The following is a 23368-nucleotide window of genomic DNA, read 5'->3' on the forward strand; positions in this document are numbered from 1 at the left end:
ATGCCTTATTTTTTTCTGCTTCTGAGTTCTATCCTCCAAACTTCTTGGTAGATCTTTTCTATCTCTCTCTGTTTATGACTGTTTCCTTCACTAGACCCTGGGTTCTCTGATGAGAAATTGCATCTTCACCTGAGTTCCAATAAAGCTCTAGCCCAGTGACTTGCAATAACAGACATATAGTAAGTAAATATTATTTTGGATTAGCTTTTACTCAGGTTTTGCTTGTAGGCTTGACCTCTTTACAAATTTAAGAAATCTCTGAGCGTTTGTTAGCTTTTTTCTTTATTTATTAGCTTCTTCTAAGTATCTTTGTTCAATGCTCTGATGTTTTGGTGACAGTTGCTGGTTAACTAATTTAGGCCATGGTAAGTGCAGAATTGCTCCAAGGCAAGGTTAGATGGATGAAGTACTTTGGTGCAGAACAAATCAGAACCTTAATCTCATTTTGAGCTGATAGAAACTTTCAGTTTTTCGCCTCTGGCTGACCTCCTCCTCCTCAGCTTTCCACAGGGAAAGCTATAGCCTCAGCTTCATCTTTTCTGAAGAAGTCTTTTTATTTGGCTACAGGTGGGATTTTGTCTGCAACTAAGATAGTTTTGTACTTGTCGCTGCCCACCGTCTACTATGAAACTCTACAGAGAAGCCTTAGCGAACTCCTTCCTCTTCAGTAGACTCACTCTGGGTTTCTTCTTTTGATCTGAATATCTGTGGGAGTATTTCTCTTTCTTTTTCATTCTCTGGGAAGGGATTTAGGTGATCAGATTTCATTTCTATAGCTAAACCAGCTGTCATTCAGGCAAACCTTCAAGAGATACGCAACACAACTCCAGCTGTTTCAAGGCTGTGGACACCTGAAGGTTCCACTCAACTAAACCCCTCCAGGTATCAGAGAAAGTCCCTCAAAAGCAGCAGCAGTCACTGAGCAGATGGCTATTTTTGTCTGTCTGTTTGGTTTTTCTTTTATATTTTGTAGGGTTGACCCCTTTGTTCTCTTTTTGAGCTAAATTTAGTGATTGCCATTGAAGAGTTAGGAGGATGAATCAAAAGAGGGAAGTAGGAGAGACTGAACCTGAAGAGAAAACGCTTAAGTGCAGTGATGGCAAAACCCTTTGTAGATTGAAGATGAATAGTATAGACTAAATAAAGGCATAAGAGTAGTCTTAAATCAAAGAAAATGGAAGTTCTTTGTCTCAGAGGTTACCATCCTGAGGTCACTTTTTGCTATGACCACACACAAGTGGAGAACCCTTGGCCAGAAAAAGTAGAATAAAATGGGACAGGACTTAATTCTGTGTAGTTCTGTGGATTTTTACCTTGCCCTTCCATCTCAGCATGAGATCTCCAAAAGCATACTTCTTTAGATTTCTTTTTATTTACTCACCTTAGTTAGAGCTAGGTGTACCATAATTTGGTCACTTCCTCTCAGGGTAAATGCCTCCATTGTACAGATTCCCAGAAAATCTACAACTCAACCCAATGACATTAACTTTTCTGAGAAGCAGAAGGGCACTGAGCTTTACTAAATAGAAAAATGGAAAGGACCCTCCTGAGAGGCCTAGTGTGTGCTCACACTCAGCTAACTCAGGTTGATCGCTCAAGCAATAGAAGGCCACAGGAGAAGCATGATGGAAGTGGGCATCTGCTTCCTGCCTGGTTTAATTGCCACCAAATATGACCCCCTCCCAAGAAGACAACATTTTATCAAAAAAAGTATTCTATCAATGACTCATCTTTGTTTTCATGTCACTGACTCTTACCATCTTAACAAACAAGCATAGAAAATACTCAGAGATTAGGAGACAGGTTTACTATCTATGGTGGTATCATTACTAAAGGAAAAATATAAATCACCTGACCTATCCATCTGTAACAGTATCCTGGAACTGTGAAACTTCTTACTTTACCAAATTCCATACAGGAATGATGGAAAGAAAGACTGTTTGGTTGAAAAATAATATATAAGGAGAATACAGAACAAACGAAAAAAGGAAATTAATCAGATTATTTTCTCACCTTCAAGTGGTTGTTGCAGATGTTTTCGCAGGTCTCAGGACATCTGCTGTTCATCAATTCTCGCAAATATATGGTGTCACTGTAAAGCACAGCATTACACTTGTATTTACAATCTGGAGGTTTCCTATTTTTTCTTTCATGCTTTGCTTCTATAGCTTATAATCTTTAAGAAATTAGTTATTCTAGGCAGCTTTTGTTCATGGTAGTAGAGATAGACTCCCTTAATTCATGGCATCAAAGATGGAGAAATCCATGCCGTTTGGTAAGCAAAAAAGAAGCAGCGGTTAATCTGTTTTTATTAAACATCCACTTTGTCTGCTTTTTTGTTCTGTTTTTTGATTCTGATATTTATTTCCTTAAATTAAGCACTTGGCAGTTAACTTGAACTGCATAAACATTGATTAGAGAAAGCAATTTAAAGACCAGGAATTGTTTGTCCTCAATTTATTCGCTGCCAGACTTTTAGCAAAACTGTTTAGGAAGGCTCTTTATAACAATTCTATCCTTATAATTGTTTAATGCTCAGATAATGAAAGAACATTTTTAATAGAAGACATTTTAGTTAGAAACAATTAAATTTACAGATACTGGAAATTATATATGTGAATTTATATAGACAGTTTATAAATCAAAAATGTAGAATATTATAAAGGGGCATTAAAAAAATCTGAAACCAAGAAACAAACTTCTAACTTATAAACCGATATAGGATTTGATACAGGGAAATAAATACAGAAACAGAAATCTTCATCCTTTCATTTTATGATTTAAGTAAAAAAATAAAAAGGAAAGAAACAAGTCTATGTGTTGATATGTAAATATAATTGCAAATGTGTTCCTTGGTTGTTTAAATCACACATTATGAATAAGTGCTTTTGTTTTCCAAGTTCCTGTGGGATATATCAGGTCAAATGTCAGCTCTGGCCTCAAAATGTCCTCTTAAAATCCTGTCTCTCCTTCCTCCAAAAGCAGGTGCATGAAATAAACCAGCAGGCAGTCAAAGTTGAAATTACATTTGTGTGTCCTAAATCATGACATTCAGTCTTGAAGAGAAAGAAGAAAGCACAGATGTCTTTTCACCAAAGGACCTATCTCTGGGGAAAAAAAAAGAAAAGAAAAGTGGGGGGAGGAAGGGACAGGAAATCACAGAGACACACCACATTCCTGTTTGTTCCAACTGAGCACTTCCACAGACCTTCTTTGTATCAGACAGAATGGAGACCAGACTCTCACAAGTGTTCAAGCCAAGATTAGGGCTGCGAATTCTCAGTAATTCTGTGTTCACCCTGCTCTCCTTAAATTACCAAAATATTAACATCATTTTATATTTGATCATTATGAATTTCATTTCCTGGGTAAGCAGGGAAAAGTTTTAGAATAATAAGAAAGGGAGAGGGAAACACTGCTGAGATGGGCATGTGGGCCCCTTTGGGAACATCTCTTTGAATCCAATGTGCAGTACTGTGGTCCTCCCATACAAATAACCTCAGTGATTTCTCTAGAATGAATACTTGAGCAACCTTTAAAGGAAACTTTTTTTTTTTTTTATTCGACAGAGATAGAGACAGCCAGCGAGAGAGGGAACACAAACAGGGGGAATGGGAGAGGAGGAAGCAGGCTCATAGCGGAGGAGCCTGATGTGGGGCTCAATCCCATAACGCCGGGATCACGCCCTGAGCCGAAGGCAGACGCTTAACCGCTGTGCCACCCAGGCGCCTCTAAAGGAAACTTTTTAGAGATCTAGACATGTGATTTGAACATTAAGATTAAACTGTGCTGTGCCCCTTCATTTTCAAATGTAAAATTTGAGGTATTTCCCAAATTATGCTGTTGGTTTATGTTTTATTTTAGTTATTTATGTTTAGAATATATATTTTTAGCTTTTTGGGGTGCCTGGGTGGCACAGCGGGTAAGCATCTGCCTTCGGCTCAGGGCGTGATCCCTGCGTTCTGGGATCGAGCCCCGCGTTGGGCTCTTCTGCTCTGAACCTGCTTCTTCCTCTCCCACTCCCCCTGCTTGTGTTCCCTCTCTCGCTGGCTGTCTCTATCTCTGACAAATAAATAAATAAAATCTTTAAAAAAAATAGAATATATATTTTTAGCTTTTTGAAAAAAAACCCAGAAAAGTGGAATGAAAACAAAACAGAAAATAAAGTGAAATTAAAAATCACACTTAACCCTTCTTCTTTTTTAAAGAATACATTCTCGAAGGGAAAGCGCCACTCCTACCCCACTCCCATCCCCCAGAGTTATGATTATTAACATTTGGTTCTTAGCTTTCTAGATATTTTTTTTTCTTGGTTATAAGAAAGCAGGACCAAAATCGAGTCACTTACGCTAAGTCCTTATCAACACACCAAGACTTAATACCTAACCTAATCGCAGTCTCAACCTCTTGCAGGGATGTAGTCTTAACCAGTCAGTCTGGAAGTCAGCAGTAGTGAGGTAATCCATTTGATAGACCCTTTCTATTCCCCAAAGAAAGCTCCTTAGAACTTCCTTCTCTTTGCTAGATGGGATGCTGCCTGATTCATGCATCCTTGAATAAAGCCAATTTGATCCTCAAATTTATCTAGTTGAATGTAGTTTTTTAACAAAGGACATGTGTGTGCATGTGTATGTCTGTATGCATATATCTTAATAAATATACTCATATATACTTTACAAAAATCGATCATATTTTTTCTGATATATGTATTTTAAATTTTTAAGCAAAAATATCCTAAACATTTTCACAGAAAAATATATACCTCATTTTATAGCTATCTTGTATAGTGTTTTTAATCATTCTCCTATTTTTTTGCTTGGTTCTAAATTTTGCTGTTAGAAATGTTATATCTTGGGGCGCCTGGGTGGCACAGCGGTTAAGCATCTGCCTTCGGCTCAGGGCGTGATCCCGGCGTTATGGGATCGAGCCCCCACATCAGGCTCCTCTGCTGTGAGCCTGCTTCTTCCTCTCCCACTCCCCCTGCTTGTGTTCCCTCTCTCGCTGGCTGTCTCTATCTCTGTCGAATAAATAAATAAAATCTTTAAAAAAAAAAAAAAAGAAATGTTATATCTTTATAGATAGATAATCTTTGTGCATAGTTGCAAAAGAATTGCTGTGTCAAAGGGTTTGTGCACTTTACAATTTTCACAAGTTTTCCCTCGTTGTCCTCAGCCAGCAGGAGTATCTGAAAGTACCTCCTTTCCTCCATATTTATAACTGGATATTATCAATCTTTACAATTTATACTAAAACTGGTAGAGAGGAAAGAGTTTTATTTTTGTTTTGAGCGTAAGTTGTTTTGTTTGGTTTATTTTCTTCTCACTTAGTGAAATTTAATATTTAATCATATGTCCAGTGAACTTTTATGTTTTTTGTGAATTGCCTGTTCAAATTTTACATATTCTTTCTAATAGGCTGTCTTCTTATTTGTTTTATAGGCACTGTTTATATATAATGAACCAAAACCTGACTTGCTAAAGATATTGTAAATATCTTGAGTCTGTTCTTTGTCATTTAAATTTATCAAATTATATTTATCATTCAGAAAAACTTTTAATTCAGTGTCTCTAAGCATATAGATTTTCTGAGTTTTGTAGCTTTATATCTTGCTTAGGAAGGTCTTCCTTAATAAAGAGCATATAGCAAGGTTTCTAGGTGGCTCAGTTGGTTAAGGGTCTGCCTTAGGCTCAGGTCATGATCCCAGGGTCTTGGGATTGAACACCACCTCTGGCTACCTGCTCAGAGCAGAGCCTGCTTCTCCCTCTCCCTCTCCCTCTGCCTGCCCCCCACCCACTCCCAATCACCCTGCTCGTGCTCACTCCCTGTCTGTCTCAAATAAATAAATAAAATCTTTAATAAAAAATAAATAAAATAAAGAGTATACACTAGCCCCCACCACCCCCTGCCTTCCCCTTAATCACAGTTTTGCTTTGCTCAGTTTCAGGTGCCTCCTGGTCCACCAAGGTCTGGAAGAAAATCATCCTCCTTCTGACCTGTCACTGAAAGGTCAATATTAGCCGAACACTACATCATTCCCCTCACTTCATCTCATCACGTAGGAATTTTATCATCTCACAACATCACAAGAAGGGTGAGTACAATACAATAAAATATTTTGAGAGAGAAAGAAAAACCACATTTGCATAACTTTTATTTTAATACATTGCTACAATTTTTCTATTTTATTATTATTACTGTTCATCTCTTACTATGCCCAATATATAGATTTACTTCATCCTAGTATGTGTGTATAGGAAAAAAAACATAGTATATATAAGGTCCAGTACTGTCTGCAGTTTCAGACACCCCCTTGGGGGTTTTAGAACACATCCTCCACAGATAAGGGGGACTGCTACAAAGTGGCCTCCTTTTTTTTACATTTAGAAATTTTGTTCATCTGACATGTGTGTCTGTGTGTGTGTAATGAGACAGGCACCTAAATCTATTTCATTTCAAATAAATTACCAATTAAAGTAGATTTTAAGAAATGAGAAACATTTGACAGGACAAGTTTCCTCTCATTATTTTTCATTTTTGAAATAAACTTTTAATTCATATCTCAAGATCCTACCTTTCAAACACACACACACACACACACACACACAGCACCCTACAGATGAAATTCTAAATGCAATTTAAAAAATCACTTATATCAAATGATGACAAGCTGATCTATTTATAATGTTGGGTCCCTCCATTTAGGACTAGGATAGGTTCTGCTACTGACTCAAATTTTATTTTATGACTGTCAATTATTATAATTCTCTGTGCATGGGTCAGATGTGTTATTATGAGATATTAGTGTATGCAGAGCCTATCTCATGTTATCAGAAATGAGAGAAGGCAGCTCAGAGCCTCAAAAATAGGAATTGTGCAGAACAGATTAGGTGATATCTATGGCATTGACTGTCAACTCCATGAATTTTTAAAAGCATGATTCCTAAAGGGCTTCTTGTAATAATTAGGTAGAAAATGCAACTACTTGGAGCTGAAGAATAAAGAAAGGGGACATTATAGGGACTAACTTAGAGCTGTGGTGAGTGACTAGAACTTTCAGCCAATTGTTACTGAGAGCTGCTTTGGTTTTGAAGTAACAAGGCCCATCATGTTCTCTTGTCCATCACGTACATCCAAGGGTAGTCCACATGGAAACAACCACCCAGTTTATAAAGTCTCAGGCCACTGACTCAGGACCCACTGCAAACATTTCCAATCAGTTCATTCTGCTGCTTCCTTGTCCCAGTTCCTACAGAGAGCACTAAGTATTAGGCTCATTTTTCAAGCAACTGGTACAGATTTTCACTCCTAATTACATACTACGGTGCTTTAGGCCCTTAGCTTTCTGTTTGCAGTATTTGAAAAAAGCAAGGCAAGGTCTGAGCACAGAAAGAAGCACACAAGCGTCAGAGAAGCAAGCAGAACTCAATTACATTTTAGAGGCCAACGGGTTTACTGAATGGTGATACCTAATGGATCCCTAAAAAAAAAAAAAAAAAAAAAACCCTCTGTTCAAAAAACTGATTCCCATACAAAACAGACCACACTATTTTTGTGATCTTCCCAAAAGTTTTTACAAGAGATTATGTCTAAATGCCAGTCTAACCAGAAAGGTGTGTTTTAAATTATCCAGTGTTTTCTTCCCCACTGAACTTTGTCAGGCAGACACTATTGAGGTCACCATACCAGATTGTTTTATTACATGCTGTCCCATGATTCTTTTAGAAACCTGAAAAAATTTTTCAAAAATAAAAATCCTGGGGCACCTGAGTGGCTCTGTCAGTTAAGTGTCTGTCTCTTGATCTCAATCTTGATCTCAGGGTCATGAGTTTCAGCCCCATGTTGAGCTCCATGGGTACAGAGCCTCCTAAAATGATTTAAAAATTAAAAATAAAAAAAAATCTTAAGAAAAAACAAAAACAACAATCTTACATTGGTTTTCCTTTTAAAAATCTTCTTGGTTTTATATTCCTTAATTAAAAAAAAAAAGACAAAGAACCTGTGGTACAATGGAATATTATTCGGTTATATAAAAAAAAAATGAGCTATCAAGCCATGACAATGCATATTACCACGTGAGAGAAGTAAATCTGAAAAGGCTACATACTGCATGAGTCCAGCTGTATGAGATTCTGAAAAAGGCAAAACTATAGAGATAGTAAAAAGATCAGTGTTTCCAGGAGTGCGGGGGTGGGAGGAAGGATAAATAGGTAGAACACGTGTTATTTTTAGGGCAGTGAAACTATTCTGTATGATACCGTAATGGTAGATATAGGACATTATGCATTTGTCAGACCCAGAGAATATACAGCACAAAGAGTGGACACCTAGGTAAACCATAAACTTCAGTTATTAACAATCTGTAACTATTGTGACAAGTGTCCCACCCTGCTGCAAGATGTCGGTAATAAGGGAAACTGTGCTTACAAATGAGTTAGCAGAGTGGGGAGCGATATGGGAACTCTCTATGTTTATTGCCCAATTTATCTGTAAACCTAAAGCTGTTCTAAAAAATAACATTTATTAATTTAAGAAATGCAAAAAATTTTCAGCTTGAAGGTGAAGTGCAGCATTCCCTCAAGCACACTGTTCACTACAATGTGAGATAAATTCACAACTGTATTTAAAATCCTACAGTGGGGGGCGCCTGGGTGGCACAGCGGTTAAGCGTCTGCCTTTGGCTCAGGGCGTGATCCCAGCATTATGGGATCGAGCCCCACATCAGGCTCCTCTGCTATGAGCCTGCTTCTTCCTCTCCCACTCCCCCTGCTTGTGTTCCCTCTCTCGCTGGCTGTCTCTATCTCTGTCAAATAAATAAATAAAATCTTAAAAATAAAATAAATAAAATAAAATAAAATAATAAAATAAAATCCTACAGTGGAAAGGACTGATGATCTCTTCCCTACAGAGTTTTCTACAGTACTCTATCAAAAAATTTCCTTCTGGGTTCTCTTTTGAAAAAATGAAAAATGGAAGAAAATTATGTCTGAATCAATTCATGAAGTTGGTCAATTTGGGAAGGTATAAAGGAACAGGATAAGAGAAGAGATTGTGCCTGAGAAGAGATGCCTTGGGTTGTGTTTAGGTTGCCTCTCCTTTCAGTCTTCAGGCCTGTTGGCATCAGCTTGTTCCATTTATATTATAGATATGAAACCAAACTGTCCAATTTAAAGTCCACTGGATGCAGCCAAAACACCAAAGGCAGACTGCATAGTGGTCATCTGCTTCTCAGGACTCAGTGCTGAAATGTGGCTGGTAATGCCTGGTCTCAGGCCTGCCCGAACTGTGTCGGGACAATGGATCGGGATCCCAGAATGCATCTTTATATAAATAAACATCACAGTAGATGTGAAGGAGGGATGCGAGCTGGGAGATGAAGTGCAGTGCAGCTTGCATTTCATTGAGAGAGCTGTCAAGCTGGGGATTGAGTCTGTGCAGCTCGGAGATGTATGTTCCCCCAAATGTTCCCAGCTCTAAACCACTCAGAAATAATGAGGAGGATCTTTTCCCCACACATTCCTGCAAGTGGCAAAGCTCAAAAAGGAATGGCTGATTTTAAAAATACATGTTCTCATTCACAGAGCTTCTATATGATGATACGCTGTATTCCAGAAGTTTTATCTTTATAACATCACCCTGTGTGCAATTTCATAGCTGGGGTAACAAAATAGACAAAATATTTTTAAAATTAACAAGAAAACCTTACTGGTTCCCTTGTTGAGAATCAGTTTTTAATTTAACGTTTATAGTATGTTGTTCTCTTATCTAATTTTAAAATATGAAGTGGCTTTATTAGAATTGGGCTGTGTCAGCACCTGGGATATGTGCTTCTGGGGAATGAAAATTAGGATGACCAGATATTATCTGCATTATAATAGCAATGGCACTAAGTTTCTGTCCACTACCTTGAGGAACCTCCACTGGATTGTGATTTCAGGGTAGCTGTTTTTCTCTAAAAATTCTAGAATCAGCCCAGAAGTAGCCCAGGAAAACATTGGCCCAAAATACTCTGTAACAATCATATACAAAAATATTGACATGTAATTTAAGGGGCACTCAGATTTTTTTAGTCATATCCAGTGTGCCCTTAATTCTTCTGTACCTCCTAAATGAAATGAGTTTTTTAAAAAAATCAGTCTTCAAAAACTCCTCGGATTCTTGGTGTTGGCATACACTTTGGGGATTAGTCTAAATCTCTCTAATTCCCTCTTAAGCAGAGTTTCTCCGTCATTGCCCTACTGACACGTGCCGGATACCGTCACGTTGTGGGGGGCTGTTCTGTGCACTGTAGCATGTTTAGCGGAACCCCGGGCCTCTATCCACCTGATGCCAGTATCATCCCCCACCACAGTGACAACCCAAAACGTCTCCAAACATTGCAGATTTTCTCCCGGGGTGGGGAAGGGAGGAGCTAAAAATCATCTGAATTGAGAACTACCATTCTAAACCTCCCCCAGTGCTCCTTTTTTTTTTTTTTAAATGGGTTTATTTCTCTTTTAGACAGAGAGAGAGTGTGTGTGTGAGCAGGGGGAGGGGCAGAGGCTGAGGGAGAGAGAGAATGGAGAGCAGACTCTGTGCTGACTGGGGAGCCTGACTTGGGGCTCCATCCCACCACCCTGAGATCATGACCTAAGTGGAAATTAAGAGTCAAATGCTAACAAACTGAGCCTCCCAGGCACCCCTCCCCACAGTGCTTTTCATCCAGAATGTGCTCGAACACAGCTAGAGATAGGAAACTGCTATAAAGTGAAGGTTCCAAGTCAACATTTGTAACTTTGAGCTACACTCAAATCAAGGTGACTGAATTGTCATTTGGATCACTGCCCTTCTTTATCCAACACCCTCTACTCCCACCTAAAAACAAACCACCCATCTTTCAAGATTGAGAATGAACTTACAATCTTTGTGAAGCCCTTCCTGATCTCTCCTCAAATTTAAAAGTGATCTTTCTCTCCCAAGTGTCTCTCCTGGGTCCCCTTCTCCCTTCCCCCGGCTCCCTCCTTCCTCCCTCCCTGCCTCCCTCCCTCCCTCCATTCCTCCCTCCCTTCTTTCCTTCTTTCTCCCTCCTTGTTTCCTTTCATTTATTAAAAAAAAATAAATACAGGGGCTCCTGAGTAGCTCAGTTGGTTAACAGTCTGCCTTCAGCTCAGGTCATGATCCCAGGGCCTGGGGACAGAGCAAATGTCAGGCTCCCTGCTGAGAGGGGAATCTGCTTCTTCCTTTCCACCTGCTTTTCCCCACATGCTCATGCTCTCGATCTCTCTAAAATAAATAAACTCTTTAAGGAATAATAAATACATATGTACATAAACTCCTACTATGTGCCAAGCACTTTTCTAAATTCTAAAGTTAAAATAGTCAGCAACACAGACAAACAAAACTCCCTCATAGAATTTATTTTCTATAATGAACATGGAGGGAAAGTGACAATTATTAAGATAGTGATAAATTCTAAGGAAAAATAAAATAGAAAGTAATAGAACTGAAATTTTATGGAGAATCATCAATGTCTCACAAATCATCAAGGTGCTGTTTTGAGAAAAGATAGGAAAGAGGTGTAGGGTAATCACAGCTCAGTGTAATAGAAAAGCCTGTCAGCCTGAAGGAACAGGAGGTAACTGGAAGACTTCATTGTGTTTCATTCTTTATACACATAGGATAAGATAGGGAGATTAGTTTTGGTTCTCCACACACTTCTTGGAATATAAGCAGTGCTTAGTATATTTTTTTAATGAATGCAAACATTTTAATGACCTGTTCCAAATACAAGTATCTTAAATGCAAGAGTCAGAGAATTTTACTCAATTCAGGCTTCTTTAATTTGGAACTGTATGAAACTGTCTTAATGTACACATGCTATGGAATCCTTTGGATTTCGTTACTATCTATCTATGCATCTATCTTTCCAGATATCTATCCACCAACATCTATCGGTCTTTATATCTATTTAACCAAAGCAAATGTACGTGTAACAAACCAGAATGGCATATATTAGGAGTCTAGTATTAAGTTTGAAGATTTTGGTTTTTATTTTTACTGTTCCACCAACTACTGATGAGGATGGCCCAAGTTTCTCTTCCTCTTGGGCGACTCAGTTCTGCCCAAACTTTGCATTTGCCACTTAGCGCAGAGGTTGGGCTGGTGGGGACCGCTGCTTCTTCTATTGAGGGACTTACAACTATTAGTGAAAAGTCTTCAGCCTCTTCTTCTGTGACCGGTTCATTCTAGAGATTAACAGTCTTTCTGAGGTTATTCACTCTGTTTTCAGCACAAAATCCTGTTTCCTTCCTGAGACCGGCTTTCCTTTCTCTCTCTCTGATCCTGTGAGCGATTCTCTCTCCCTCTGCCTGCAGTGGTCTGTGCGTGCCACTGTTGTCCATCGGCCAGACCCATGGCCACTTGAGGTTGTCGTGCACCGTGCCTTCTGGTCAGGGAGAGGAGGTTCGCGGCTGCTGATGGAGACAGCGGATGTAACTCCAATGTCCGTCCCAAGCAGCGTCGCATCTGTCCAGCTGTGCTGCAGCGCTCCAAGTGTTTGGATTCCCAGTCCGTTAAGATCCCAGCAGGAAGCTGATGCCACACAGCCTGGAGTGACTTGCAATGAGTCTAATAAAGGGAATTTCCAAAGATATGGTCAGAAAGTAAGGGAATCCCAGAGCAGAGGGTTGTACCAAAGGGCTAATCACGCGGGCCGGGTCGGCATGTGGGAGCAGGACAGGAGGGCGGTTGCGATCGTTTGGAGAAGGCTCACTGACCGGGGCTGCAGTCCTCAGCCACACAGCCAGCCTGCGGTAATGACCTGCAGGGAGGAATATATTCCCCAGGCTCTCTAGTCACACCTGCCTTCCTCCTAGCTTCACTCTGAGAGCAGGGCAGTCTATTGATGGGGCCTCGGAGACTGCAGCCCCGGAGCACAGCCATACCCCCAGGGGCAAGGGTGTGAGCAGCACATCTCCTGGCAGCATCTCACCCCGCCTAGCCTTCAGTCAGCATTTGCATCTCACAGATGGATCGTCCCCAGTCAAAATACTCATAAAACTGATGTTATAAGCTATTGAAATCAAATAGGATCCTAGTAATCGATCATTTAGTCAGAAAAAATCTCCAAGCATGTGAAAAATGGAATGCTTGCCCATCATATAGTGCCACGTCCGAGACAAGAAACCAGACCTCCTAACCTACAGTCAATGTGAAATATTCTCATTTCCAGAGGAAAAAGAAATCTAAAATGGCAAATGAAATTTAGGCCTTTTGGCAGTATGCGATGTGTGTGTGTGTGTGTGTGTGTGTGTGTGTGTGTGTAGGTCTCTCTCAATCAGCAGATATTTAGAGATAAATAAATATAAATATAGATATTCATCAAAGCTAGAGTGTCAGAAAGCATAGATGGCATTTCAGTAGCTGCCACCAGAATGCACAGGCAGAATTTCAGAGTTGAGTGGAGTTCCATTTAATTCACCACAGGCACTGGACTTGACATTGAGTATTATATGACTTCAGGAAATAAGTGTATTCTTCTTTTTCAGTTGAATATCTTTATATTTCAAACTCAATAAATGCTTCTAATAATTTTCTTTCCTTTATAACATTTAAAAGCAGTATTACTATCATCCTTATTTCTAGCCCATCAAAAAAATTTTTGATTTGAATATAATATCATATAGTCTTAGCAGTCTGAATTATTTGCACAACTGAAAAAGTGTCTTATTTATTTGCTACTCTTGGAGAACAATTGTTACGATGCTATTACATTTTTCAGAAAACTTAAAAATTACCATATTAAGCAACATGTTTTTATAAGTTTAAGTATGTGGATTGAGGACATTTATGGACTGTGTTAAAACTTAAAAAAAAAAAAACAACTTTAAATGATATCACCTTTACTTGACAACACACAGCTTTTACTATAAATGTAAATTATTGAATTAAACTGTGATCAGATTCCCCTTGAAGTAGGAGAGAGGCTATTTGTCTCCACATGGAATAATCCCAAGATATTGTGCTTTTTGAGCTTTTCTACCTGCTCTCTGTAGATATTTGGCCTTCTTAAGCACTTCTAGGCCATGAACTATTAAATTTTATTGTCAAGCTACCTGATTCTTGTATCACCTTCTTCACAAATTAATACCACTAACTTAATTTTGTACTTATTCACTCAACAATATTTATTGAACATATTCTAAAGAAACTTCAAGGAGACAAGTAGAGTCAGGATAAATGATTTTCCAACAAAATGATCCAAAGATAAAATAAACTGCCTGAAAATATACAAATTTCCCATAATGAAGTATGAAGAGGTTTTAGGATTGCAAAGTCACATTTCAGAAAGGCAAATTTGAGATATTTTTTCCAAACATGAGATGTCTTAATTCTAGCTATAATTATCACAAGATCTACCCTCTCTCACTAGTTAGCCCACTTTACTAGTTGTTATACCCCCATTAGCAATGCCTGACATAGGACTATGAGGTTGCTCATCTCTTGGTTTCCAGCTATTTCAAGGAGGAGTAGTTCACCAGTAACACTCTATTCAGAAGTGAAGTGTTAATATATATTATTCTTGAAATATTTCATAATCCTTTTACTCTGCTGTTAATCTTAGTTTACTTACTATTTGATACCCTAAAAAATAATCAAGAGCAATAGTGTGTTTTGTTTGATTCAAATCTAAGTTAAACTCTATAAGAATTCCCCAGCTAGTCAAATCACAGTTCAACACTTCCATAAAGCTTTGACTGACTGTCTAGGAGAAGGTTGTTAACCACCATTTTCTCTGCTTGTGAAAAGATGTGACTTCTTTTCCCACAAAGTTTTCTTATTCAGTTGCTTATCAGAATTAACAGGTACGCGACTAGCACTAAGATTAAGAAGAAGGCATCGTGTAAAATGGGGCTTTACTTGGTGTAAGATGCTATGAAACCATGTGTTGGACTAGGAATAGGGTCATTCAGGCTCATTGACTCCCTAATGAGTGTAGGGTCCCTGTCTTGGCCAAGGCACTCTTTCAGCATGGACAATACATCTTTGAAAAAACAGGCAAAAATCTCTGCCCTTGGGGAGTCTGGATTTCAGGGGAAGGAGCAGAAAATAAACAAGATAATATTTTTATTTATCATGTGTTATTTAGTGATAAGTGCTAGAAAGAAAAACATAAAGCGGAGAAAGAGGATAAATGTGTGTCTCAGTGGGTATATGTTCAGAGGGATGCCAAAATTTTACTAATGCCGCCCAGCATTTATGTCACCAAAAGAGTGACTTTTGAATAAACACGGATTAAATGAAGGTTTAGCCCTGTGGGTATCTGCGGGAAAAGCATTTGAGGCATAAAGATGGCTAAGTGTGAAGGTCCTGAAACAGGCCTGCCCAGCAGGGTATTTGAGGAAGAGCGAAGAGGCCAGTGTGGCTGGAACACAGGAAGTAAGGGAGCATAGTAGGACACATGGTTGATTCATGTATGGTTTCATGGTCAGAGTATGAACGTTTGCTTCCACACAAAGTGACATAAGGCATCACCGGAGACTTTTCTGTGGAGGAAAGACATGATCTGGCTTATGTTTATATGGTATCACTCTGGCAGTGCTATTGAGAGTAGACTAAAGGGGGAATGAGGTGAAAGAAGGAAAGCTAATTAGTAGATATAATAATGATGCATGGGCCGGATAATGCTTGGATCAGGGGATAGTAGTGGAGGTGGTGAGAAGTGGTTGAATTATTCTGTACTTTTGAAGGCACTGTTGATAGATCCAATGGCGAAGGATGAGCCCCAGAGTGAGTTCAAAGATGACGCCAAGCTTTTTGGCCTGTCCAAGTATAAGACTGGAGTTGTCATTAACTGAGACTACATCAGGACCTAAAACTTAATTTAGTTGACATTGAATCGTCATTCACCTGTCCAGGCCCCGATCCCATCAAACTGAGAATAATCCAAAATATCTATCAGCATGTTATACATTTTAAGTTACTAAAAAAAAAAAAAAAAAGTTGCAAAGTAGACTAATGTAAACCAATGGGTAATATGTCCTCAACAGGGAGAGAAAGGGAAGATAATGGGTATGGAGAAGATTTGTAATAAAGCAATATGACTAGTGATCTTTACCTCAACATGTAATTCTGAACATTGCCATGTAGGCAGACTAAAACATTTGATTAAAATTAGCTATTTTATCTCCAATTAGTTCCCCATCAATTGCATTTTTTCTACTGTCCATTTCCCAGCATCCCTTTAAGCAATTTTTGGTTTAGACTGAGGGTTTACTCTGGGGAGATCCTAACTAATACAGTCACTCCTTTTTCCTGGTTCACTATTTCTTGCTTTTTTAAAGTATAGTTGACATACAATATCAATTCCCAGAGTACGACGTAGTGATTCGCCATTTGTATACATTATGGAACGAGCACTCTGATAAGTCTAAATACGTGACTTCTACCAAGCCGTTTAAATGGTATGTGTAAAGTAAACTAAAAGCACTTGCAAAGAGGTTTACACTAATTTGGTGGCTGCGAAGTATTCAGAAGAGTTGGGTTGAAGGGTATCTCATGAAGGCAAATGATGCTGCTTTTATTTTAACTGCCTGAGTTAAGCTCTGCAGCATCTTGTAATAGTATTCTATTTCCTGTCACTGGTAAAGATTTATCACAATGAATCTGGTGAGATAATCCCTGGAATCGTCATTATGAAGCAGTTTCACTGAAATGTGTTACAGAATGGTGACCACTTATTTCTTTTTGTTGCCAACAAATATATGAGTCTTTAATTGACTGAATGACAATAACACATTTCTCCTTTCTTCCCTCAGCACACTGTGTTCTGATTAGGGGAAAAATTATTTAAAACGTTCCGTGGTATCATGCTTCACTGGAATACAACACTGGAAACAATAAGATGTAGGACTCTTCTCCATTGGAGGAGATATACTGTCCTCTTTTTACTGCTTTTGCCTGCTTAACACGCTGCTCGTTCCTAATGACACACTTGGGATCATGGTGACCTCTCCACAACTCTTCCAGCAGATGTAGCCAGACTATGACCAAAATAGAATATCAAACACAGGAGTATAATTCTCTTTTGCGTACAAAACAGCTGGGTATTAACTCAAAAGATTCTGAGTATCAGCTGCTTCAAAAGGAACCTCTCTCTGAAAGAAATGCCTACATGTGCTGTGATTGGTGAGGTGGGAGCATTGCTCTAAATGAGATTAATTTCTAATTGCCTCCTTTCCTTCATAACTTTCTCCACCAACCGCCTTGGGCCTGAAGCTTTCTGTTTGTTTTTTATTATCTCCCCATTTCTTGTATTTCTTGAATTTCACTCCCAAGGCCAAAATGACCTTTTTTGGTTTTTTGGGTTAAAATTGATTCCCTTTTTCTACCTTTCCAAGCACGTTTCATTAAAATCCAATGTTGATATACCTCCATGAGGGAATTGAATCTGTCCTCTACAAATTAAAGTGAAACTGGGGGATGGGACTAATGTTGGCACGCTGAGTCTTCTTAACGTCCCTTCTGTCTCACTTTTCTTTACAAATATGAATCGCAAAGCTTCTCTGAAAAAACGGTTCCTGTATACGTAGCCAGATGTACAGACTCCAAAGGGAGTATGCAATAAATATGCATTGGACTCCCACTTTATGTGAAGCATTATGGTAGATACGAAGGTAAATACTGCAAAGCATTGAAATCCCTCCTGTCCTGATAGAGCTCCAATCTGCAGGAAAGTCTGAGAAAAGTAAGTCAGCAATGGCATTATGAGGGCTATCTGGGTGCTAGTGAGATTAAACCCGTAGAGAGCATAGCTTATTTAGAATGCATTATTATATTTTCTGCACTACTGGATCTGTATGATAGCTCTGTGCTCTCATTAGCATATGTTACTATCCCTGTTTGACAAATGAAGAAACTAAGACTCAGCACGTTATTTGCAGAGTAACTACTAGTAGAAATGAGGTCTAGAATCTTCATGTGTATGCTTCTTAAGGTAGGTGGATAAAGGGTTCTCCTGGGACTCAAGCTACACCCCTTTTACCTTCACTCTGTAAGTTTTAGTTATTATTAGAATTTGAAACCATTCTGTATTAATATCTTAGTTCTGTTTCCCAGGGAAACAGACTGTATGGCAGATAAACACACACAAAGGTTTGATGGGGTGTGTGCCCTTGGGATCAACATCTGTAAAGGAATGAGAGAAACAAGAGTCGGCAGAGGAAGAAGTTGAATTTAAATGAAGTTGCTAGAGGGAGTTTTGTTGCTCCTTCTTCAAAGCTGTTCCCTGTCGAGGCAGCAGGTTTGGGTCTTTATGGTACCTCACCTACCAGTCATGGAATGCAAGGTGCTAGGTCGAGAGTGAGCCTCGGGTCAGGAAACTTTCTGTAGCTACTGCAATTCCCAGAAAGGTATTCAGCCGTGAATAGCCAGCAGCCAGTTACTAGAGAAGAAAGCAAAGTTTCCAGAAGTGAAGGTCTAGGTGGTGTATCACAATCTCTCCTACAACTAGTCAAGAGAGGCTAAGTTCATGATATGAAAACCAATTAAGCTCAAGATGCTGGTGACGACACAATGTAGGTTTATTTCTTGCTCATAGAACATATCCAGTGAACCTTAGGTATTGGCTCTCCGGGGCAGCTGTCCTCAGGGCAGTGGTCCAGTGATCCATGCTACTCCTTCTTGGGTCTTAGCATTTCCACAAGTGGCCCCCACACAGGGGCTCTTCACTGCTTCATTCTGAAAATGACATGTCACTTCTACTCTTAGCTTGTACGGCAGAATTAATCACAGTCCTCTGCAAGAGGACTGGGCAATGTGTTTCCCTGCTCCCAAGAAGGAGAGAACCAGATGAGGATCAATGTCAGAAGCCTCTCCATATACCCTTTCTGGGGTTTTGGGTACCAGGATAAATTACACTAAAACATTCAAACCTCAGGGAATTAATTAATAAATACTTACTGATCACATTTCATGTAATGGTGTTACATTATAAGTTTTGACAAGTAACATAGCGGAACAATAAAATCTAGATGGGAGAAAAGATGATCACATTGGCAAAATAAAAGAACATTATTCAAGGCAGTATTTAATTGAGAGTTGAATTGTGAGTGATACTAAACACTGTAAGAGCGCAGAAGACAGATATTGAAGAGAGAAGTCGGAAAAGACTTCATGGAAAAGACCAAAATCGAGTTGGGCTTGAAAAAGAAAAACCCTGTAGAAAGAACAGCAGTTTGTCTCCTCAGTTAAAGTAAGGTCTAAATCATGACCGATCTAAGAATTTATAGATCTTCTTTGTTCTGAAAGTCTCATGTTCTCAAGTGTATGCTGCCATAGTTAGTGCCAAATGATTCCTTCGCATGAGAAAGGGCTGATAAATGATGAAACAACTTCTCACAAACCAAGAAACAAGTTATTGAACAGCAAAAATCACTGAGGTGCAAATGTACCCATAACAGAAAGCACTTCGCTGAAATTGCCTGCTGAATTCTTACTGTTTCAAGACCAAGCTCAACTGCTAAATTCATTGGTTCCTGTAGCGCTCATCCCCAGCACCATCTGATTTCACCACTTGAATAATTTAAGACACTGATCTAATTTCTCCTTTCCACTCCCCAAAGGATCCCCCCAAAATAAAGTAAATCTAATCTTTTGGATGGTTTTTTTAAAAGAGTCATGTCAGAATATGTGCTGTCATTCACTCATTTTTGTTGAGGAAAGAGAGCTAACATATACACCTGCTCCATTTCTGTTAAGTCACATGTTCTCTAACTAATCCTCATAATCCCTAAGGTTGAACAATTTTATCCCAATTTTATATATGATGACATTGAGCTTTAGTGAGCTTCAATCACTTTCTCCAAGGCTGGAGTTAGTTAAATTGCTTGCCCAAAGCATAATTCAAACCTATATCTGTCTAAGATCCACCCTCTTTTCACCATGAAATTCCAAGCAAAGTCATTAATTCTATCAAAAGTAGCCTACACAGGATCGCAGCATGACTTCAGAATTTTGCACAAGGTGAACTCCATTTTGAATTGTAAAGTAATTCAATTGCTAAAGTTCCTGAAAGAGTATTTCTCTAAGTGTTTGCACCATATGGCAGTCCTCAGCCACAGACTCTCAGAAACCGCATTATGGAAGCTCAAACATAATTCACTCTGTGGTTGTCAACGTATACTCCACATTAGTAATCTGTAAGAAATTAAGCTAAGACCACCCAATCTGTGAGACTGATCTTTTAGCTGTTTCTGACCTGAGCCATATTCACAGCAATGACCATAAGGTTGACCATGCTGTGTTCTAGTCTTGCCCTACTGGACAAAGCTGGTCCTTTTGAACACTTTGAAAACCACATGCTTTCAAAGCATCTGCCCCCATTACTATGCAACAGCAGTTTTCAATGGACCATGCTTGAGATGAATGGAGCTCAGGATATGTCTATCACATATAGCAAGGCACTAGAGATTGATGAGACCAGATGTTCCTAGGAGTCGTGGGGAAAGAGCAGTGGAATGTTGCTCTGCTTTTACTATTGACTTTTCCTCCCCTCTCCTGTTTGCTGGTACAGACAGCATAGCTTAATCTAGTACATAAGCAAAGATGCTCCAAATAATTCAGAAAGTGTTATACTGGAGTTGCTAGGTGACCATATAAACAGTCTGGGACCCTAGCAGGAAATTCAAATAATCTGTTTATCAGTTAAATAAATAAATAAACACACACACACATAAAAATGAGCCATCAACAACAAATAAAAGAATTTAAGAGGAGAAATGACCCAAGTGATACCAAAAATATAAAATTCTAGAAGCTCCATATTTGCTGGAGATGGGAAGAGGCATTCAGAACAAAACTGCAAAGGATTATGAATTTTGCCCTAAATAGTAAATGATCCAAAGCACTGATTTCGTTCTTTATAGAGCTCCCTTGGTAAACCACTGTATGTGGCCTTGCCCTTGAGAAGAGGGCCTATGCTGAAATTCCTAGGGAGAGGCATCTCACTCCTAAAGCTCCAATTCCATTGAAAATAAAGCAAGTCATGAAAGGGCTGAGTCACAGAAGCTATCAACACCTGCCTTTTAGTCTCCAGCACAGCCCAGAAGCCAAAGGCAAGACTAAGTGGATGAGGGGGAAATGCAATCACCCCTCTTACCAAGCTGATCAAAATCCCCTCTGTGGTAATCACTGGGCAGCCGCTGGGAGTAAGGGCATTTAATCTATATGCAAAATGGCACGCGCCGCTGGTCGTCTGGGCTTCAGTCCACTGAGGGGAAACATGTCATCTTCTTACCTTTTCCTTCCCTGGAAATGAATTAATGTGCTCAGCTTTGAAACTCATCAGCACACCCCTGTTTTCACTTTCCCCACCAATAGATAAGACGTCTATAATTTTGACTGAGAGTGAACACCTTGCAGACATGATGATTTGTGTCGGGTAATGCAATTGGTTCCAACAGTGTGATGTGAGATCAGAAACAACGTGAACAATCAATCTGCAAACCGAAATGTCGTCAGGTCCAGTACTATTTCATTACTGCATTCAGAAAAAAGCTCACGCACAAAACAACTCTAACCACAGATAACCAGCTCAACCTATGATGTCTGTTAGTTGATGGCATCATATAATAGTTGCATCAAAATGGAGAAGTGGGCCAACAAGGAGTCTACATTTGCAGTGTGAAGAAGTTTGGGGGTATTGGTCTATGTTAGAAAGGGAAACTAAATCTGCAATGTAGGGGACAGCTTCTCTGCTCAACTTCACAACAATGCTAGGAAATCCGTCTGCTTTTTCTGCCAATATAACTTTTTATCCAAAATGTTGCTTTACCCTGTTATGAGAATTAAGTCACTAAAGCTTTTTATATTCTCTCTCTTCCCCTTAATAAGTGAAGTTTTCCTTGGAGTTAGTCTCCTCCTCTTCTCCCCCCCCCACCCCGTTCTGTGGCTTCCTTTCATGGATCCCCATTGGCGTGACAAAGCTCTACCCTGGCCACCAATGAGACATGGTAGAGACTGGCACAGTTGAAAAAAATGAGCTAGACACAGTAGGCTCAGTGCCCCCTCTTCATGGTGCTGAGTAGTGTGCAGAGGGCTGATGCTTTCTTCTGATGTTCCTGCTCTTACTCTAATCTGGGCCAGTCCTTCTACGTGCAGAAGACTAACCTTAACAAAAGAAGGTTCCATGGCTCTGAAAACAACTCCTTTCTGCACTCTCTCTCATTCTCTCTCTTTCCCCTGTGTATGTGTAAGTGTGTTCATCCCCCATCTCACTGGTCTTCCCATAGGCAGCAGGAATTCTCTGCCATGCCTTCAGGATCAAGTATAATGCCATGTCCAGCCTTTCTAGGACTATTAAAGGTGTCTAGTCCTAGGGTCTGATATTAGGAAATTCATTTGCTTTTCACACTAAGCTACATCTTGCAATTTACCTTTATCAATAACACGGGTAATATTTAGATTTCCTATCTTCCTAATTTCTTCTATCTCAATGTATTTCCTTCTTAGGGAAGAAATCTTAAAGGCTACACCTTTGTAAAAACTGTATTAAAATGCCAGATACAAAATTTTGGCTTTTGATTAATGATATCCTAGTATATATGGTCACATACATTGGTTCTCTAAATTTGCTTTGCTTTGCTGTCCTTCAGGCCATCAAACTGAGAGAACAACATGAGTTGGTGCTGGATTCAATGACCTCTAAAGAGGAAGGCTGTTTTTTTTTTTTTAGAGAGAGAGAGCATGTGCATGGGTGGGGGTGGGGGAGGGGCAAAGAGAGGGAGAGAAAGAATCTCAAGCCGACTCCACCCTGAGCATGGAGCCTGCTGAGAGAATGAAAGGGGGGGAGGGACTCGATCTCACAACCCTGAGATCATGATCTGAGCCGAAATCACAAGTCAGAGGCTCAATCCACTGAGCCACCCAGGTGCCCCTAGGATAGCCATTTAATTCAAACCAGGAAATATTTGAGAGTTAAGGGGGTAGGAGGTAAGACAGTTAACAATGACTGTGACAAATGTTATATACCAGAGATATTCCAGGAAATAGGACCTATTAGACCCCCACTTGTATGGGACTTTCCAAACTGAAATTCTGTTTATTTGTTCTTTTTGCCTTATTGTTTTCTCTCCTCCTGATGAATTTCTAATGCAGCAGCCTAGCTTAAAAGAGAAGCTTTATTAGCAAAGTTTTTAATTAACTCTGTGCTGTTTTAAGTAGATTAAAATATCTGCACCGTGTCTATGTCCATGCATTTGTTTATGCCCCTGGCTTCTATGAAAATTCCCTAAAAGTGAGTATTTTACTTGCCAACGGGAGCATTCTAAAGGTTGGAATTCCTGTGCAATGTCAAGATACAGCCCCCCTACCACCCACCTGAAAGCAGAGCATT

The 23368-nt window shown here is 39.4% G+C and overlaps 1 long non-coding RNA gene across 1 annotated transcript in view; it reads right to left on the reverse strand.

The window, feature by feature from the left end:
- Window positions 1-2031: 2031 nt before the first annotated feature.
- The window catches only part of LOC109489700, a 220235-nt gene continuing 198898 nt past the window's right edge, over window positions 2032-23368 (reverse strand). Inside the window, exon 3 of the long non-coding RNA XR_002142767.2 lies at window positions 2032-2092. This is a non-coding gene — a long non-coding RNA (uncharacterized LOC109489700). The remainder of the gene's footprint in view (window positions 2093-23368) is intronic.

The sequence above is a fragment of the Ailuropoda melanoleuca genome, chromosome 3 (assembly GCF_002007445.2).
Source record: "Ailuropoda melanoleuca isolate Jingjing chromosome 3, ASM200744v2, whole genome shotgun sequence".
Taxonomy (NCBI): domain Eukaryota; kingdom Metazoa; phylum Chordata; class Mammalia; order Carnivora; family Ursidae; genus Ailuropoda; species Ailuropoda melanoleuca.